General features: G+C 44.6%; 1 protein-coding gene and 1 pseudogene across 6 annotated transcripts in view; both read left to right on the top strand.

Moving 5' to 3' along the window:
• Positions 1-21156, top strand: part of LOC105497720 (thioredoxin reductase 1) — a 181643-nt gene that overhangs the window by 94067 nt on the left and 66420 nt on the right. The window contains exon 1 of one of the 6 annotated variants that reach the window (XM_071071207.1): positions 20719-20989. The exons of 3 other annotated variants lie outside the window; for them this stretch is intronic. The gene's annotated coding sequence lies outside the window, so the exon portion shown is untranslated. Of the gene's footprint in view, positions 1-20718; positions 20990-21156 lie in introns of those variants that run through there. 2 more of the 6 variants (XM_011769017.3, XM_011769015.3) reach the window with 2 other exon arrangements.
• LOC112429476 (large ribosomal subunit protein eL28 pseudogene) lies at positions 6081-20746 on the top strand (annotated as a pseudogene).

Here is a 21156-nt window from a genome sequence, read left to right as displayed (position 1 = left end):
TCTCTACTAAGAATACAAAAATTAGCTGGGCATGGTGACACATGCCTGTAGTCCTAGCTACTCGGGAGGCTGAGGCAGGAGAATCACTTGAACCCGGGAGGTGGAGGTTGCAGTGAGTCGAGATCATGCCACTGCACTCCAGCCTGGTGACAGCAAGACTTCATCTCAAAAAAAAAAATTAATAATTAATAATAATAGGAAGAAACCTTGAAACCTTTATATATAGCAATGTCTTTCTGTCTTTCCTTCTTTCTTTCTTTTTCTTTTTTTTAATAGCCTGCACTCTATTGCCCAGGCTAGAGTGCAGTGGTATGATCTTGGCTCACTGCAGCCTTGAACTCCTGGGCTCATGCAATCCTCCCACCTCAGCCTCCCGAGTAGATGGGAGTACAGGTATGTGCCTCCATACCCAGCTAATTTTTGTATTTTTTGTAGAGATGAAGTTTCATGAGCTACCGTGCCCAGCCTGCCTTTCTTTCCTTCTTTCTTTTCTTTGTTTTCTTTTCTTCTTTCTTTCTTTGCCCTTTCTTTTTCTCTTTCTTTCTTTTTTCTGAGACTATCTTATAGAACCTTCCATGACCTGCCCCACCTGTCTTATGTATAATGTTCACGGTGTAGATATCATGACAGGTGTTCCTAGATGTGCTGGTGTCTTTCTTTTCTTTTCTTTTCCTTTTCTTTCCTTCCTTCCTTCCTTCTTTTCTTTCTTTCTTTCTTTTCTTTCCTTTCTTTCTTTCTCTTTCTTTCTCTCTTTCTTTCTTTCCCTCCCTCCATCCCTCCCTCCCTCCCTCCCTTCCTTCCTTCCTTCCTTCCCTCCCTCCCTCACTCCCTCCTTCCTTCCCTCCTTCTCTCCTTCCCTCCTTCCTTCCTTTCTCTCTCTTTTTACTTTTTGAGAAAGAGTTTTGCTTTTGTTGCCCAGGCTGGAGTGCAATGGCATAATCTGGGCTCCCTGCAACCTCCATCTCCTGGGTTCAAGCAATTCTCCTGCCTCAGCCTCCTGAGTAGCTGGAATTACAGGCACCTGCCACCACGCCCAGCTAATTTTTTGTATTTTTAGTAGAGATAGGGTTTCATCATGTTGGCCAGGCTGGTCTCAAACTCCTGACCTCAGGTAATCCACCCACCTCGGCCTCCCAAAGTGCTGAGATTACAGGTGTGAGCCACTGGACCTGGCCCCTTCCTCTCTCTTTCTGTCTCTCTCTCTCTCTTTCTTTTATTTTTTATTTTTATTTTTTTGAAATGGAGTATCACTGGCCGGGCGCGGTGGCTCATGCCTGTAATCCCAGCACTTTGGGAGACCGAGGTGGGTGGATCACGAAGTCAGGAGAATCAGACCATCCTGGCTAACACGGTGAAACCCCGTCTCTACTAAAAATACAAAAAAAAAAAAAAAAAAAAAAAAAAGCCAGGTGTGGTGGCAGGTGCCTGTAGTCCCAGCTACTCAGGAGGCTGAGGCAAGAGGATGGTGTGAACCCGGGAGGTGGAGCTTGAAGTGAGCTGAGATCGCACCACTGCACTCTAGCCTGGGTGACAGAGCGAGACTCCATCTCAAAAAAGAAAAAAAAAAAAAAAAAGAAATGGAATATCAGTCTGTCCCCAGGCTGGAGTACAGTGGCACAACCTCAGCTCACTGCAACCTCCACCTCCCAGGTTCAAGTAATTATCCTGCCTCAGCCTCCTGAGTAGCTGGGACTACAGGCTGCACTACCATGCCTGGCTAATTTTTGTATTTTTAGTAGAGACGGGGTTTCTTTCACCATGTTGGCCAGGCTGGTCTCGAACTCCTGACCTCATGTGATCCACCCTCCTTGGCCTCTCAAAGTGCTGGGATTACAGTCGTAAGCCACCGCGCCTGGCCTACAGTAGAACTTCTTTCAAAACTGGAACCAATCCTCTCAAACCCTGCCACTGCTTATCAATTAAATTTATGTCATATTATAACTCTGTTGTTGTCATTTCTTTTTTTTTTTTTTTTTTTTGAGACGGAGTCTCACTCTTTTTGCCCAGGCACTATCTCCACTCACTGCAACCTCTGTCTCTTGGGTTCAAGTGATTGTCCTGCCTCAGCCTCCCGAGTAGCTGGGATTACAGGTGCCTGCCACCACGCCTGGCTAATTTTTGTATTTTTAGTAGAGATGGGGTTTCTCCATGTTGGCCAGGCTGGTCTGAAACTCCTGAACTCAGGTGATCCAGCCCGCCTTGGCCTCCCAAAGTGCTGAGATTACAGACGGTAAGCCACCGTGCCTGGCCCTTGTTGTCATTTCAACAGTATTCACAGCATCTTCATCAGGAGTAGATTCTATCTCTAGGAAATCATTATTTGCTCATCCATAAGAAGCAACTCCTCATCCATTCAAGTTTTACATGAGATTACAGTAATTCAGTCATATCATCAGACTCTATTTTTTGTGGGGGTTTTTTCTTCTTTTTCTGTGTGTGTGTTTTTTTTTTTTTTTTTTTTTTGAGACAGGGTTTCACTCTGTCACCCAGGCTGTGCTGCAGTGATGCAGTCATGGCTCACTGTGGCCTCAACCTCCCAGGCTCAAATGATCCTCCTGCCTCAGCCTCTCAAGTACTTGGGACTACAGGCACATGCCACCACACCCAGCTAATTTTTTTTTTTTTTTTTGAGATGGAGTCTCAATCTGTCCCTAGGCTGGAGTACAGTGGCGTGATCTCGGCTCACAGCAACCTCTGCCTCCCGGGTTCAAGCGATTCTCCTGCCTCAACCTCCCAAGTAGCTGGGACTACAGGCGCATGCCACCATGCCCAGCTAATTTTTTTTGTATTTTTAGTAGAGATGGAGTTTCATCATGTTGGCTAGGATGGTCTCGATCTCCTGACCTCGTGATCCTCCCTCCTTGGCCTCCCAAAGTGCTGGGATGACAGGTGTGAGCCACCATGCCCGGCCCACCTAGCTAATTTTTAATTTTTTTTGTAGAGACGGGGTCCCACTATGTTGCCCAGGCTAGTCTTGAATTCCTGAGCTCAAGCAATCCTTCTACCTTGACCTCCCAAAGTGCTAGCATTTTAGATGTGCACCATCATGCCTGGCCTTCTCTTCTAATTCTCGTTCTCTTGTTATTTCCACTATATCTTCAGTTACTTCCTCCACTGAAGTCTTGAATTCATCAAAGTCACTCATAAGGGTTGGAATCACTTTCTTCCAAACTCGTGTTAATGTTGATAAGTTGACTTTTTCCCATGAATCATGAATGGTCTGAATGGCATCTAGAATGGTGAATCCTTTCCAGAAGGTTTTCAGCTTACTTTGCCCAGATTCGTCAGAGGAATCACTGTCTATGGCACCTATAGCCTTATAATATGCATTTCTTAAATAATAAGACTTGAAAGTCAAAATTACTCCTTTATCCCTGGGCTGCAGAATGGGTTTTGTGTTAGTAGTCATGAAAACAACATTCATCTCCTTGTACGTCTCCATCAGATCTCTTGGGTGACCACATGCACTGTCAATGACCAGTAATATTTTCAAAAGTCTTTTGTTCTGAGTAATAGGTCTCAACAGTGGCTTTAAAATAAACCATGTTGTAAACAGATGTGCTGTCATTCAGGCTTTGTTGTTGTTCCATTTCTAGAGCAAGGGCAGAGTAGATTTATCATAACTCTTAAGGGGCCCTAAGATTTTCATTGTAAGTCCTTTTTTTCATTTGTCTCCTGTTTAAATCATAAGTATAGAAACACCTTAATATGGTCATTATTTGATGGTAGTGAGATGGAAAATACTTTGCCATCTTAGAAAGGGTAATGACTAAATACTGGCCTAATGCATGTTTTTCCTCCAAGAAGGAGGAAAGCCACTTAATGGTCAACATTGAATCCTGTCAAGCAGAGTAGGAGGTAATATAGCCTCCTTTATAGCAATACAGCCTCAGGATGTTCCTGAGATTATTGAAAGATTAAATAGACTGGGCATGGTGGCTCACGCCTATAATCTCAGCATTTTGGGAGGCCGAGGCGAGTGGATCACCTGAGGTCAGGAGTTTGAGACCAGCCTGGCCAACATGGTGAAACCCTGTCTCTGCTAAAAATACAAAAAAATTAGCCAGGTGTAGTGGCACGAGCCTGTAATCTCAGCTACCAGTTTCATGCACATCCATGTAAAGAGACCACCAAACAGGTTTTGTGTGAGCAGCAAGGCTGTTTATTTCACCTGGGTGCAGGCAGGTTGAGTCTGAAAAGAGAGTCAGCAAAGGGTGGTGGGATTATGATTAGTTCTATTTTTTTTGAGATGGAGTCTCACTCTGTCGTCCAGGCTGGAGTGCAGTGGCTCGATCTCGGCTCACTGCAAGCTCCGCCTCCCAGGTTCGCACCATTCTCCTGCCTCAGCCTCCCGAGTAGCTGGGACTATGGGCACCCGCCACCACGCCCAGCTGATTTTTTGTATCTTTAGCAGAGCCAGGATGATCTCGATCTCCTGACCTCGTGATCCACCCACCTCGGCCTCCCAAAGTGCTGGGATTACAGGCGTGAGCCACCGCGCCTGGCCATATTATTAATTCTTATAGGTTTTGGGATAGGTGGTGGAGTTAGGAGCAATGTTTTGCAGGCAGGGGGTGGATCTCACACAGTACATTCTCAAGGGTGGGGATAATTACAAAGAACCTTCTTAAGGGTGGGGGAGATTACAAAGAACCTTCTTAAGAGTGGGGGAGATTACAAAGTACATTGATCAGTTAGGGTGGGGCAGAAACAAATCACAATGGTGGAATGTCATCAGTTAAGTCTATTTTCACTTCTTTTGTGGATCTTCAGTTGCTTCAGGTCATCTGGATGTATATGTGCAGGTCACAGGGGATATATATGATGCCTTAACTTGGGCCCAAAGGCCTGACACTCAGGAGGCAGAGGTTGCCCTGAGCCAAGATTGAGCCAATGCACTCCAGCCTGAGCAACAGAGCGGGACTCTAGAAAGAAAGATGTATTTGGATTCACTTTAAGAAAGAGTAAATAAGCATTTAGGGCTGGGCACGGTGACGCATGCCTGTAATCCGGTGGCCAACCTGGTGAATCCCTGTCTCTACTAAGAATACAAAAATTAGCCGGGCATGGTGGCGAGTCCCTGTAATCCCAGCTACTTGGGAGGCTGATGTTATAAGTAAAGTTTCAGTGCCGCAAAAGAAATAGCACTTGAATATAAAGTTTTCTTTTTAATTCTCAGCAAGGCAAGTTACTTCTATAGAAGGGTGTTCCCTTGGGGTTTTTAGCCCTGACACATGTGGCCCCTGCTGCTGTGTCCTTCCCCTATTGGCTAGGGTTAGACTGCACAGGCTAAACTAATTCCGATTGGCTAATTTAAAGAGAGTGACAGGGTGCGGGCGTGGTTTCACGGGAAAAATTGTTATGACAGAGCAGGTAGTGAGTCAGGGTGGGGTAGGTAATCTGAATGAGTTAGGGTGGAGCATGTAATCGGAATGAGTTAGGGTGGAGCAGGTAATTGGAATGAGTTAGGGTGGAGTAGGTAATCGAAAAAGGTTGCTTTACGATGAAGTTAAGTTTAAAAGAAGTAGGCAAAAGGCCCAGCACTGTGGCTCATGCCTGTAATCCAGGTACTTTGGGAGGCCTAGGCCGTCGGATCACGAGGTCAGGAGATCAAGACCATCCTGGCTAAGGTGAAACCCAGTCTCTGCTAAAAACACAAAAAAATTAGCCGGGCGTGGTGGCGGGCGCCTGTAGTCCCAGCTACCCGGGAGGTTGAGGCAGGAGAATGGCATGAACCCAGGAGGCGGAGCTTGCAGTGAGCCGAGATCGCGCCACTGCATTCCAGCCTGGGCGACAGGGCGAGATTCCATCTCAAAAAAGAAAGAAAAAAAAAAGTAGAAGGCAAGGAATTGAACATACTGACATACTGATTCTTTGAAAAAGAAAGTTAGAACTCATATCTAACACTGAGGCAGGAGAATTGCTTGAACCTGGGAGGCAGAGGGTGCAGTGAGCTGAGATAGCGCCATTGCACTCCAGCCTGGGCGACAAGAGTGAGACTCCCTCTCAAAAAAAAAAACAACATTTAAAATCCATAGATACTTTTTCGGTCTCCGGCTGCCGCTGCAAGAGAAGCCGCCATGTCTGCGCATCTGCAATGGGTGGTTAGCACTGCTCCAGTTTCCTGTCAAGAGGAGTAAGGAGACCTACAGCACCGAGCCCAATAACTTGAAAGCCTGCAACTGCTTCCGCTACATTGGGCTTGTTCACTGCAAGACTGTGGGCGTGGAGCCGGCAGCCTACGGCAAAGGTGTCGTGGTCGCGAAGCAGTGATCCAGCCAGCGGAAGCCTGCCACCTCCTACGTGCAGACCACCATCAACAAGAATGCTCAGGCTGGGCATGGTGGCTCACGCCTGTAATCCCAGCACTTCTGGAAGGCGGAGGCGGGCGGATCACGAGGTCAGGAGTTCGAGACCAGCCTGACCAACATAGTGAAACCCCCATCTCTACTAAAAATACAAAAATTAGCCGGGCATGGTAGCGTGTGCCTATAGTCCCAGCTACTCAGGAGGCTGAGGCAGGAGAATCACTTGAACTCAGAAGGCAGAGGTTGTGGTGAGCCAAGATTGCATCACTGCACTCCAGCCTGGGCAACAGAGTGAGACTCCATCTCAAAAAAACAAACAGCAACAAAAAAACAAGAATGCTCGTGCCACCCTCAGCAGCATTAGACGCAGGATCCTCAAGAACAAGTACAGCCCTGACCTGCACATGGCAGCCTTCTGCAGGGCCAGCGCCAACCTGCAGCAGCCAGAAGCCTGTGATGGTGAAGAGGAAGCGGACCGCCTCACCAAGAGCTCCTGAGCCCCCTGCCCCCAAAGCAATAGTCAGCTGACTTTCTCAAAAAAAAAAAAAACCAAAAAAAAAAAAAACGAATCACGAGGTCAGGAGATGGAGACCATCCTGGCTAACACGGTGAAAACCTGTCTCTACTAAAAATACTAAAAATTAGCCGGGCCTGGTGGCGGGCGCCTGTAGTCCCAGCTACTTGGGAGGCTGAGACAGGAGAATGGCCTGAACCTGGAAGGCGGAGATTGCAGTGAGGCGAGATAGTGACACTGCACCATAGCCTGGGTGACAGAGTGAGACTCCATCTCAAAAACAAAACAAAACAAAAAACAAAAAATCTATAGATAAAGGAATTCAGATATATACTGGTGGAGAACTATAAGGTTCTCATCTGTCTTTGGGGTGGAGAAATTGGTCTGAATGCCTCTTAATGAGACATAGGTCGCTCTCAGTTCAAACCAGGGCCTAGAGCGTTAGGAAGATCCAAGGCTCCTTCAGGCTCAGCTCCACGAAGTGACCATAGCTTTCTGTTAACGACTGGTAGCCATCAACTGTCTCAGGAGTCTGGGATTTTGGCTGTCAGAAAAATTAGAGGGGGATGATCCTCTCAAGATCAACTATCTAATAATGTTTAAGAATTTAGAGGTTAATAATAATAAGCTATGTGACACTTCTTTCATCTTAGGATCTAATAGCTGTTTACCACTACTAATTAGTATATAACTCCTTGGCTAATGGTGAGGGTGGTTGATCTGCACTTTTATGAGATGAAACATCTGAGAGTTGAGTTGAATGGAGTCTGTACCTCTTGAGGTACTTCTGATGAGTGGTTTCCTACATGAAAACTATTTTCTTTCCTCCAAGATTGAAATGGGTCACTGAGCAACCCAAAGCAAGTGGATTGCAGAAGGGGAATATTCTGCATGTACTAGCACGTGCACATTATGCATGTGTGTACATGTAATGCAGAATGCAGGCACTAATTTTTAAAGACATTTTTTCATGTTCCTTTCACTCCTTTTAGCCAGTTGTTTAAGAAAATTATGTTTTTCTAGCCGGGAGTGGTGGCGCATGCTTGTAATCCCAGCTACTCGGGTGGCTGAGGCAGCAGAACTGCTTGAACCCAGGAGGTAGAGGTTGGTTGCAGTGAGCCGAGATCGCACCACTGTACTCCAGCCTGGGCAACAAGAGCAAAACTCCATCTCAAAAAAAAAAGAAAATTATGTTTTTTTTCTTCTGACAAGAAAAGACAAGCTCTGAGTAATGAGAATATACACACTGTGGAAAATGGCATGCTTACCCATAGAATGCTAATTAAAAGTAAAATGCAAAAATGAATATGCTACTCCTTGAGTTAGGTTTTTTGTTTTTTTGGAGATGAAGTTTCGCTCTTGTTGCCCAGGAGTGCAATGACGCCATCTTGGCTCACTGCAACCTCCGTCTCCCAGGTTCAAGCGATTCTCCTGCCTCAGCCTCCCAAGTAGCTGGGATTACAGGCATGCGCCACCATGCCTGGCTAATTTTGTATTTTTAGTAAAGAAGAGGTTTCTTGGCCGGGCGCAGTGGCTCAAGCCTGTAATCCCAGCACTTTGGGAGGCCGAGACGGGCGGATCACAAGGTCAGGAGATTGAGACCATCCTGGCTAACACGGTGAAAACCCGTCTCTACTAAAAAAAATACAAAAAACTAGCCGGGCGAGGTGGCGGGTGCCTGTAGTCCCAGCTACTCGGGAGGCTGAGGCAGGAGAATGGCGTGAACCCGGGAGGCGGAGCTTGCAGTGAGCCGAGATCTGGCCATTGCACTCAAGCCTGGGTAACAGAGCAAGACTCCGTCTCAAAAAAAAAAAAAAAAAAAAAAAAAGAAGGGGTTTCTCCATGTTGGTCAGGCTGGTCTCGAACTCCCAACCTCAGGCAATCCACCTGCCTCCCAAAGTGCTGGGATTACAGGTATGAGCCACTGCACCCCACCTTGAGTTAAGTTTTGATCAGTGTCCACTGTAATGTTTTGTTGACAGTTACTGTGAATGACCAATTTGTAAAAGGGGAAAATCCAAACTTCTAACCACACTGAGGTCATCATGGATTTATACCATGCATGAGGCCGTAATGATTATAATAACTCAACTATTGAGTCTTTTACATCTATTTACATCCTTTACATCTATTTACTCATCTCATTCTCCACAATCACCACATAAGGTGTAGATACTTTATTTATCACCATTTTACAGATGAGTAAAGAAGGCACTCCTTTACTCACCACAAGGGAGAGGTAACAGAACTTGCCTAAGGGCATGCAGCTTGCCAGCAGAAAAGGCAGGTTATGTGATTTCATTGCAGGCTCTTATAACAATTGAGCTATACTGCTTGTTAGTAGAAAGCCAGATGATGCTATGGGATTAGCCCAGAGATTTACAAAAGAGGAGACCTGGGCACATTTGAAGGCAGAATGGCTTGAATGGCCCTGAATACAAGATAGGAAGAGGATGTTGAAGAAAGGTGGGGTCCCCTAAGACCACTTGGAATTAGGATAGGTTATAGGTTGTAGTGCTCTGGTAAAGGTAGGCTTTAGCAGATGTAGAACAATCCTTATTCTTCTGAGTATAAGTATAGAGAGCTGCTGTGAAGAGAAGACACAGAAGTGAAAGTAACTTGTACCTGATGACTTGAGCTTCTGGGCAGTGTGCTGGAGCTGGCTCGTACCAGCTCAAGAGAGCCCTTGTTAGACATCAAGGAATTTTGCAAGAAGGCTGGTAGCTTGAAATTAGCCAAAGTGGGAATATGTCAATTCCGGAAATTAGCAAATACTACAAATTAGGGCCCCCTCACCACCACTCAGAACTGGTTTACCAGAACACCTTACCCTCCCTTTCTTCTCTTTTCCGCTTCACTAACAGTAAAAAGCCTGCTGAAGTGCCAGTTGAATTCAAACCCTGAGTGAGTGCCGATTATGGGAAAGGCACTGTGCCAGATCCCAGGGTAAGAAAGACCAACCCCCTCAAGTGAATAATACTGTGATGGAGAGTGAAGAGCGTGCAGGTGTAAATCCTGGACTAGCTGTCGGCTCTTGAGACAGTCACTTAACCTTGGGTTACTCATCTGTAAAAGGAGATAATAATACATATTCCAAACGGTTATTGAGATGACTAATGAGAACATGTAAAGCTCCTGGCACAGAGGTGTTCAATAGGTGATGGTTCTAAGAGTGGCTGACATGTAAACAGATGTCTTTCATATAGCTTGATATAAGAAATAAAGACGGGAGCGGGGCACAGTGGCTCATGCCTGTAATCCCAGCACTTTGGGAGGCTGAGGTGAGAGGATTGTTTGAGCCCAGGAGTTCGATACCAGCCTAGACAACAAAGTGAGACCCTGTCTCTACAAAAAAATTTTTTAATTAGGCATAGGCTGGGCGCGGTGGCTCATAACTGTAATCCCAGCACTTTGGGAGGCTGAGGTGGGTGGATCACAAGGTCAGGAGATCAAGACCATCTTGGCTAACACGGTGAAACCCCATCTCTACTAAAAATACAAAAAAAAAAAAAAAAAAAAATTGGCTGGGTATGCTGGCAGGCACCTGTAGTCCCAGCTACTTGGGAGGCTGAGGCAGGAGAATGGCGTGAACCCGGGAGGCGGAGCTTGCAGTGAGCTGAGATCACGCCACTGCACTCCAGCCTGGGTGACAGAGCGAGACTCTATCTCAAAAGAAAGAAGAAAAAAAAATTAGTCAGGCGTGGTAGTGTATGCCTCTGGCCAGCTACTTGGGAAGCTGAGGCGTGAAGATCATTTGAGCCCACGAGTTTGAGGCTGTGGTGAGCTATGATTGCACCACTGCACTCTAGCCTGGATGACACAGCAAGATTCTGTCTCCAAAAAACAAGCAAATAAAATAAACAAAGACAGAATGACTACAGGTCATATAGTCCCCTGAGTAGATTCCAGAGTTTTCAGGGTGAATGTTTCATGGATGATTTTTTTCCTTGGTTGTTATCAGAAAGTTACCGGGGGGTTTTTGTGCCTACAGATCAAGTTTACCAGGTTTACTTGTTGCTTTTACCTCTTTTTAGCCTGTTCCTCACTATATATTATTTATTCGTAAGACAAACCATGGATTTGGAGATAGGCACACTTGGATTTATATCCCAACTCCAACACTTACCTGCTTTGTGACCTTTGGCAAGATTCTTTACTTCCTAGAATCTCAGTTTCTAATTTCATGCATAGGTGTAATAACTGAATCCAACCTTTTGGTTTCATCTCCCTTGATGCTTCTGCATCCCTATGCAAAAGACACTGTATCTTTTGTATATACTGCTCCATCTGCCTAGAAAATTTCTGCTCTAGAGGTAGAACAGCACTGCATTAAGAACCAAGGCCTACATATCAATCTCAGCTTTGACATCAAATCTAGGTGACCATGAGCATGATAATTATCCTCTTTATACCTCAGTTTTTAAAATTTGTAAAATGGGGGAAATAATAATATCTCCCTCATTGGGTTGTTGTAATGATTAAATTAATCCTGTAAGAGCTAGATTTATGTCAGGCATATAGGGGGCACTGAAAAATTCTTAGGCATTACTCCCATTCTCATTACTGCTGCCCTCATTGTTCCTCAAGCTGTGGTTCAAAAATCGCTTGCTTTATGAAGCCTTCCCCATTTTTTCCATCCTATTATTTACTTCTCTTTTCTGTACCCATTGAAGTTTATGAACCACCACATTTGGAGCACCTAGTATGTCCCAGGAACTCTCCCAGGCATAGTACAGATGTTGTTTTATTCAGAGTATCCAATATGTTCACACTTATTATTCCAGCTTCCTTCTGGGATACATCAAATTCTTTTTTTTTTTTTTTTTTTCTTCAGATGGAATCTCGCTGTGCTGCCCAGGCTGGAGTGCAGTGGCACGATCTTGGCTCACTGCAACCTCCGCCTCCTGGGTTCCAGCGATTCTCTTGCCTCAGCCTCCTGAGTAGCTGGGATTATAGGCGCCCAACACCCATGCTTGGCTAATTTTTTTGTATGTGAGTAGAGATGGGTTTTCACTATGTTGGCCAGGCTGGTCTTGAACTCCTGACCTAAAGTAATCCACCTGCCTAGGCCTCCCAAAGTGTTGGGATTACAGGTGTGAGCCACCACACCTGGCCGATAGATCAATTTTTTTTTTTTTTTTTTTTTGAGACAGAGTTTCGCTCCTGTTGCCCAGGTTGGAGTGCAATGATGCAATCTCGTCTCACTGCAACCTCTGCCTCCCAGGTTCAAGCGATTCTCCTGCCTCAGCCTCTCAAGTAGCTGGGATTACAGGCACCTGCCACCACGCCTGGGTAATTTTTTTTTTTTTTTTTTTGGTAAGTTTTAGTAGAAATGGGGTTTCACCATGTTAGCCAGGCTGGTCTCGGACTCCTGACCTCAGGTGATCCACCTGCCTTGGCCTCCCAAAGTGCTGGGATTACAGGTGTGAGCCACCGTGCCCAGCCCCAATCAAATTCTTAAAGGCCAAATTACCTTTATAAAACTGAGGACCCCCTAACATTTACCATGTAAAAGTTTCTCTCCTTTTCTCTGTGAAAAAGATGGAATCTACAAATTAAGTAATACCTGTATTTTTACAGATTTAATCTCTCAGCAATTATTTACTGATCAATTACTATGTGTGCTTACTATATTAAGTGCTGGGAATATGATGGTGAGCATAACTAATCCTGGTCCCTGATCACATGTGGCTATGTACATCTATATTAATTAAACTTAAACAACATAAGAACTTCACATCCACACCTGTACTAGTCATCTTTTATGTACTTAATAGTCACATGTGGTGAATGGCTATTGGGTTGGACAGTGTAGATTTAGAACATTTTCATCACCACAGAAAGTCCTCTTGGACTGTGCTATTCTACAGTGGGGGAGGCAGACATTGATCAAATACTCATAAAAGCATGATTGCAATTGTGATAAGTATTAGGCAGAAAGAATACATGGTAAGATGGGAACATTTCATAGGGGGATATGACTTCTCTGTTGGTTTTCCCAAGGAAAACCTGTTCAAACTAGGTTTGCTCAATGCTTGGAAGTTAGCAAAGCCCTGTGGTGGGAGGGAGCACAGTAATTACAGGGACTGAAAGCAAACTAATGACTGGATCGTGGGGATTGAGGGGAGGTTTGGGTGAGATGAAGGGGTGGAAGGACCACAAAGGGCCTGGTAGAAAGAAGATGAAGAAGCAGAGAGACTGAGTAACTTGACTGTGTAGTTAGTAATACAATCTGGATTTGACTTCAAAGTCTATGCTGCATAGTAAGTGTATATTCAATGGACTTTGGTTCTGCAATAATCTCTTTTTGCTCCTTCTTTGGAAGTTGCCAAAGTTCCCTCTACTGGATTATTCCTTTAGCATAAAAACATGCTGTAATAATTTCCTTGTTAGACAAACCAAAAAAACCCAAAAAGTCTGGCCAGGCACAGTGGCTCATGCCTGTAATCCCAGCACTTTGGGAGGCCGAGGCAGGTGGATCACAAGGTCAGGAGTTCAAGACCAGCCTGGCCAACGTGGTGAAACCCCACCTTTACTGAAAATACAAAAATTAGCTGGGTGTGGTGGTGTGCGCCTGTAGTCCCAGCTACTCGGGAGGCTGAGGCAGGAGAATTGCTTGAACCCAGGAGGCAGAGGTTGCAATGAGCTGAGATCGTGCCTCTGCACTTCAGCTGAGTGACAGAATGAGACTCTGTCTCAAAAAAAAAAAAACAAAAAAAAACCTTTCGCTATCCTACATCCCTCTTTAGCTCCTTTCCTATTTTTTTTGTTTTGTTTTGTTTTTATAGCAAAACCCTTTAAGAGTTGGGTATACTTACTCCGTCCATTTCCTTAATTTCTATTTCTTGCTGAACTTCTGATTAGGATTTCTTACCTCCCATCATTTTCATAAGTGACCTCCATGACTCAGCCCTTACCTTATAGGATTTCTTGGCAGCACTTGAAATAGTTGATCTTCCTTTTTGGAGCACTTCTTCATTGGCTTCTGAGACACCACACAGTCTCGGTTTTCCTCCTACCTCCCTCCAGCTCTTTCTTAGGCTCCATTGCTGGATCCTTTTCCCCTTTTGCAGTTTGAGCATGCCAGGGCTCTGTCCTGAGCCATCTTTATTTCTCTAAATACATTAACTCCTGGGTAATTTCAGCTAGTCCCATGGCGTGACAGTTAATTATATGTGTCAACTTGGCTAGCGTATGGTGCCCAGTTGTTTGGCAGATAAAAGCACAGATGTTGCTGTGAAGGTACTTTTTAGATGTGATTACAGTGAAATCAGTAGGCTTTGAGTAAAGCTAATGACCATCCATGATGTGGATGGGCTTCATCCAATTAGTTGAAGGCCTTAGAGAAAAGACGGAGGTTTCCCAAGGAGGAAGCAAGTCTGCACCCAGACTGCCTTTAGTCTCAAGATTGCCACATCAACTCCTGCTTGAATTTCTAGCCTATTGACCAGCCTTGGAGTTTTCAGACTTATCAGCCCTCACAACTATGTGAGTCAATTCTTAAAAAACAAAAACAAAAACAAAAAACTCTCTCTATATACATGTATCCTATTGGTCTTGTTTCTCTGAAGAACTGTGACTAATACACATGGTATTAAATATCTTTTATATTTGACACCAAATGTTTATTTCTAGCCTTGACTTCTCCCTTGAACTCCATACTTACATATCCAACTGCTTAGTCAACCTCTCCATATGGATAAATAATAGATCTCTTAACCCATACTATGGATTTGTCCCAAACTATTGTTTTCCCCCACCTACCATCTTTCTTCCTCCCCTCTGGGTGTTCCTGCTTTTCCTTGAAGAGTGCCATCATTTACCCCATTGCTAAAGCCAGAAATCTAGAGTTATCATTGATTCTCTTTCTCTTACATTTCTTATTCCATCCATCTGTACAACTGTATAACATAAATCTGTACAATTAGCTTTACCTTCAAATGTATTTTTTAACCTCACTGATTAGCCTTTATCATCTGTAGCATCATCTCTAGCTTGGACCAGCACAGTAATGTCTTAGCAGGTCTGTATACTTTTACTTTTTTTTTTTTTTTGAGACGGAATCTCACTCTGTCACCCAGGCTGGAGTGCAGTGGTGGGATCTCGGCTAACTGCAAGCTCCACCTCCCAGGTTCACACCATTCCTCTGCCTCAGCCTCCCCAGTAGCTGGGACTACAGGCGCCTGCCACCACGCCCGGCTAATTTTTTGTATTTTTAGTAGAGATGGGGTTTCACTGTGTTAGCCAGGCTGGTCTTGATCTCCTGACCTCATGATCCGTCCGCCTTAGCCTCCCAAAGTGCTGGGATTACAGGCATGAGCCACCGCGCCCCGCCATATCTCCACTTTTAAGTCCCTGCCCTCCTTAGCCTATTCTCCACACAACTGAGCAATTATTTTATCACACAACAATAATTTCCTTCACTTCACACTCTGGCGTCTTACCACATTTAAAATGAAATCCAAAATCCTGACTATGGCCTGATGATGGATGTGACCCCTGGCTATTCCTCTGACCTCACTTCCTACCACTTTTTTTTCTCACTCATTAGGCTTTAGACATACTGGTTACTTTGTAGATTCTTGGATAAGTCAAGCAGACTCCTAGCTTAGGGCTTTAGTATGTTGAAGCCAGAATAAAAATGTAGAGACAAGTCTCTAAATTAAAATTTTTTATTTGGAAAGAAGGAATAGCAATTTGGGACATATATGCAGACAGGGTGGTCTTCAGTATGTCCAAAGAACAAAGAGAAGGTTAGAGGTTTTAGAAATAGGAGAGATGTTACGTATTGCTCTTCAAGAAAGTTCTTTGGGACTAGTTAGGGTTTGGGGAGCTGGCAAGCTCTGGTGAGTGATAGCAGTGGGCAAAATTAGTCCTACAGTATCAGCAAGTTATCTTAGCATTTATAGATAAAGCTGGTCTCAGGTTACAACAGGCAGTTTCAGCAGTCAGGCTTGCAGAGAATTACATTCTTGGAGCAATGTTTTGTATCCTGAATGCTTTTCCCCCTAGCCCCTTGGCTCTGATTTAGTTGGGTATGACAAGAATGACCCAATTTTATGATCAGCTTTCATAAGTACCTCCTCTTTCCTCTGCTTAGAAAGATTTCTTCCCTAGATACTCTCATAGCCTGTTCCCTCATAGCACTCTGGGTTCTGCTCAAGCATCACATTCTGAGATCTTTCCTGACTTCCCTACCCTACTTTATTCTTCTTCAAGGTAAAAAGAACTCTTTCAGAAAAGCTTCCTGTGTGTGCGTGCGAAGGAGAGCAATGAAATGGGGTGGTGGTAACTATAAGGGTTGGGGCACATGGGATCATGAGAGCCTTTTCTTTCTTTGTGGAGACAGTTTTGCTCTGTCATCCAGGCTGAAGAGCAGTGGCATGATCATGGCTCACTGCAGCTTCAAACTCCTGCTCAAGTGATCCTCCCACCTCAGCCTTCCAAGTGGCTAGGACTACAGGCAGGTACCACCACACCTGGTTGACTTTTATAATTTTTTTGTAGAGACAAGGTCTTGCTATGTTGTCCACGCTAGTCTTGAACTGCTGGGAAGCAATCTTCCTGCCTCAGCCTCCCAACATGCTGGGATTACAGGTGTAAGTTACTGTAAGTTACAGGTGTAAGTTACAGATGTAAGTTACTGTAATCTCTCCCAACATGCTGTGATTACAGGTGTAAGTTACAGGTCGGGAGGCTTTTTTAAAATGGTAAAACAACATCGCATTTGTATGATGATGTAAGTGATCAGGTAGAGAACAAGCAATTGATGATGCCAGAGGGGGAGGCTAATTTCAAGACTGATGTTCATTCATTAATATTAAGAAGGAAATAAAAGATGAGAATCCATACACATGTGAAGTTGGCCTTCACTATTCTCCACACGACTGAGCAATTCTTTGAATGTACAACAATTATTTCCTTCTCTTCTCTTCACACTCTGTTGTTTTTTTTTTTTTTTGTTGTTGTTGTTGTTGTTGTTTTTGAGATGGAGTCTTGCTCTTGTTGCCCAGGCTGGAGTGCAATGGCACGATCTTGGCTCACCGCACCCTCTGCCTCCCGGGTTCAAGCGATTCTCCTGCCTCAACCTCCCAAGTAACTGCGATTATAGGCGCCCACCACCATGCTCAGCTAATTTTTGTCTTTTTAGTACAGAAGGGGTTTCGCCATGTTAGCCAGGCTGGCCTCGCACTCCTGAACTCGTGATCCACCTGCCTCGGCCTCCCAAAGTGCTGGGATTACAGGCATGAGCCACTGCGCCCAGCCTCACACTGTGGTTTCTTAACACATTTACAATGAAATCCAGGCTGGGTGCGGTGGCTCACGCCTGTAATCCCAGCACTTTGGGAGGCCGAGACGGGCAGATCACCTGTGGTCGGGAGTTCAAAACCAGCCTGACCAACATGGAGAAACCCCTTCTCTACTAAAAATACAAAATTAGCCGGGCTTGATGGCGCATGCCTATAATCCCAGCTACTCAGGAGGCTTTAGGAGAATCACTTGAATGTGGGAGGCGGAGGTTGTGGTAAGCCAAGATAGTGCCATTGCACTCCAGCCTGGGCAACAAGAACAAAACTCTCTCTTAAAATAAATAAATAAATAAATAAATAAATAAATAAATAAATAAAAATAAAATGAAATCCAAAATCCTGACTATGGCCTGATGATGGGTCTGACCTCTCGCTGTTCCTCTGACTTCACTACCTACCACTTTTTTTCTCACTTATCAGGAAATAATAAGAGTGAAGGCAGAGAATATGGCAGCTTGCTGGTTGAGAAGAAAATTTAAGGGAGTTCTGTCTGACTGATGCTATTTTCTTAAAATAGAAAGTAGGTCATGAGCTAATGCAAGGTGTAGGGGCATTAGAAGTTTGAGGAAAGAGGGATATGTGTGAAACAGTCATTTTGGATCCTGAGAAAACAAATATTCCAGGGATGCAAAGGATTGCTGGGCAACATTGAGGACGCATTAGAAGTTTGTGGTCTTGGCCGGGCGTGGTGGCTCACGCCTGTAATCCCAGCACTTTGGGAGGCCAAGGTGGGCGGATCACAAGGTCAGGAGATCGAGACCATGGTGAAACCCCGTCTCTACTAAAAACAGAAAAAATTAGCCGGGCGCAGGGGCGGGCGCCTGTAGTCCCAGCTACTCGGGAGGCTGAGGCAGGAGAATGGCGTGAACCCGGGAGGCGGAGCTTGCAGTGAGCCGAGATTGCGCCACTGCACTCCAGCCTGGGCGACAGAGCGAGACTCCGTCTCAAAAAAAAAAAAAAAAAAAAAAAAGAAGTTTGTGGTCTTGACTTCAAAGTGAAATCACTTTTAATTTCTGTGTTTCCTTCAGCAATGTTTTGCTGCTTTAAGTGGAGTACAGAATACGTGGACAGCTAGGTTCAGCAAGGGTGGGCCTTGCCATGCCAACGTGACTGAGAAGTTTAGACTTCATCCTGAGGGCCCTAGACAGCTACTGAAGGTTTGAGTAAAGAAGATTTGGGTGTTAGAAAGATTATTCTAGCTCAGTATGGTGTGTGTGTGTGTGTGTGTGTGTGTATGAGAGAAAGGCTTATTATAGGTAGAACAGTAGTTTAATACAATAGGAGCCTTTATCAAACACCTGCATAAATTTGTTACAGCTTAGATGACAGTTCAGGAACATAGAGAGGTCTATTTCCAGTATTTTCTGAGTACCTACTATATACCAGATTCTGTAAAGACAAAATAAACAAGGGTTTGCCTATCCAAAGCTCTTGTAGAATATTTGTAATTATTATTAGGTATTTGGGGGACAAAGAAGAGGGAAGGTGCAATTAACACTGGTTGGAAATCCGGGAAGACTCCCAGAGGAGGTGACATTTCAAATGAGCTTTGAAGGACTAGGTCCTTAGGGAGGGAAGATAATTCTCAAAAGGAAGAATGAGCCCAGTCAAGAGATGCAAAATGTATGATTAAAACATTTTATGTTTATGATTTGCTACAGCCAGGCACAGTGGTTCACACCTGTAATCCCAGCACTTTGGGAGGCTGAGGCAGACGGATCTCTTGAGGCCAGGAGTTTGACCACCCTGGCCAACATGTTGAACCCCCATTTCTACCAAAAAGACAAAAAATTAGCCAGGTGTGGTGGTGCATGCCTGTAGTCCCAGCTACTTGGGAGGCTGAGGCGTGAGAATCGCTGGAACCTGGGAGATGGAGGTTGCAGTGAGCTGAGATGCACCACTGCTTTCCAGCCAGGGCAACAGAGCAAGAGACTGTCAAACAAACAAACAAATAAATAAATAAATAAATTGCTGCATGATGAGAAATGATGGAAGAAGATGAGGTTCTTCCGTTAACCAGCAACTAAATAGAACTAAGGAGTTTTTCCTTGGGAATTCATGACAAGGGTAAGGCATCTAGGCCCTTAACAGCAGCAAGAACGATTTGAAAGAAAAGAAGATAGTTTTAAAATGGTGATTTTTAACTTAAAAGAAAAATAACTACATGGTGCTACTCTGGGCATCTTTGCTATAATTTGCTCACTTAGGAACAATGTGAAGTTAAAATGCCTTATCTAGCCTGTTTTGGAATGCTGGTAGAAAATATTAACTATAATCACTCTGAGCTGTCTATACAAGATGCTTTTAATGGCAAGGCTCTTCATATCAGTCCTTATTACTTGCTTTTAGTACATTATTTCAAATTAAATGATCCTTCTGTGTCCTAAGTCATGCTTTTGAAATAAGGTGTATTTTCGATATATTTCTAAGAAAGAGAAATTTATGACCTTAGTTCATGGGTCATTGTGTAGACTAAATGAGATAAAGGCATATACAATGATTAATACAGAACTTGGCTTGGGAGCCAGGAGTAAATGTTTTGTGTTCTCCCTTAGACCCAGTCTTTTCATGTTTTTCCTTCTTTCCTCCATAAATCACATTGTTTCCTGAACACCCATGTACTAGATCCATTCTCTGTTCTATGGACTCCAGAATCAGGTCAAACACTCATGTCAATAATCACCTTACAGGGGAAGTGTCATATTAGTGTGTGTAGTGTGTGTGTGTGCCCCTTTAGAGGGCGAGGAAGCTAAACCAAGCCTCTGAGTTTCACCTTGGAAGGACCTGGCAGGACCTGGCAGTGGTTGCCTGTTTGTTTAGAGGGAATGTGGCTTCTGCAAGCCGTTAGGAGCCTGCAACGCTCTCACCTGAGAGTGCTTCAATCTGGCATTATCCAAAGAAGTGGGAAAGACGTTCATTCATTCATTCATTCAGTCAGTCAGTCAGTTATTATGTATTTATTCAGCAAATATGCATACCCTGCTAGTGCGTGGTGCTGAGTAAGAACATGAGTAAGAGAAGGGGAGCATGAGAGAGAATGGCTCACCTTAGTAGCAGCAGGTGGCTGGGTGCGGCTGGAGTTAAAAGACATTCAGTTTTTCTTAAAACAATAAAAACTAAACTCAGAGTCTGGTAAGGAAGAGGTGCTCTCAGGGGAAGTTGGGTGTGTTCCTGAGAATTGTCATTTCTTTTCAGGATTAGTCAGGATGAACTCCACGTTTCTTTTCAAAAGCCTAATAACTTCCTTTAGGGGATTACCAAACTGACTAATCCATGACCTTAGGGCAGTGGGTCCCAAACTTTGCTGCCAACTCGAATCACCTTTGGAGTTTTTTTTTTTTTTTTTTAAACGCAGAGGCCCAGGTCACACTCCACACCAATGACATCAGAATGTCTAGGGGTGGGAGCCAGTCACTAGGATTCTAAAGACCCTAACGCGATGACAACAGCTAGCAAAGTTCTGGAGCTACTGCCTTAGGACATAGTCTAGTTTCTTCACTGAAAACACACTTATTCCAAATTTGGTTCCAGAATTGCCTTAAATTGTTTTTTTGCTCTGTTCTTAGGTTGGGGGCGGCTATGAGCAGGCAGAGGATGTGGTGTCACCCAATTAGGAGCTCTCAGCTTGCTAAGCCAATTAGCATAGGCTGCCAGGGCTGCACGAGGAGTGGATTTCTGCTTTGTCATTCTGACTCTGGCAGTTAGCCCGCCCGCTCGGCGCAGGGCGTGGCTTCTCGTAGCCATTAGGAAACAGCAACCCTTTCACCTCAGTTTCCTTCGGTCCAGCATTTGCGGCGAAGCGAAAGGTGGTCGAGTCCTGAAGGAGTGCCTGATGTCTTCATCATTCTCAAATTCTTGTAAGCTCTGCGTCGGGTGAAACCAGACAAAGCCGCAAGCCCAGGGATGGGAGCACGCGGGGGACGGCCTGCCGGCGGGGACTACAGCATTGCGCCTGTGGGGAGCGGTGTGCGTCTCGGGGAAGGGGAGATATTTTAAGGCGTGTCTGAGCAGACGGGGAGGCTTT

This window comes from Macaca nemestrina, chromosome 10, assembly GCF_043159975.1.
Source record: "Macaca nemestrina isolate mMacNem1 chromosome 10, mMacNem.hap1, whole genome shotgun sequence".
Lineage (NCBI taxonomy): Eukaryota > Metazoa > Chordata > Mammalia > Primates > Cercopithecidae > Macaca > Macaca nemestrina.
The sequence above is the reverse complement of the archived record's forward strand: the minus strand, read 5'-3'. Positions and strand labels throughout refer to the sequence as shown.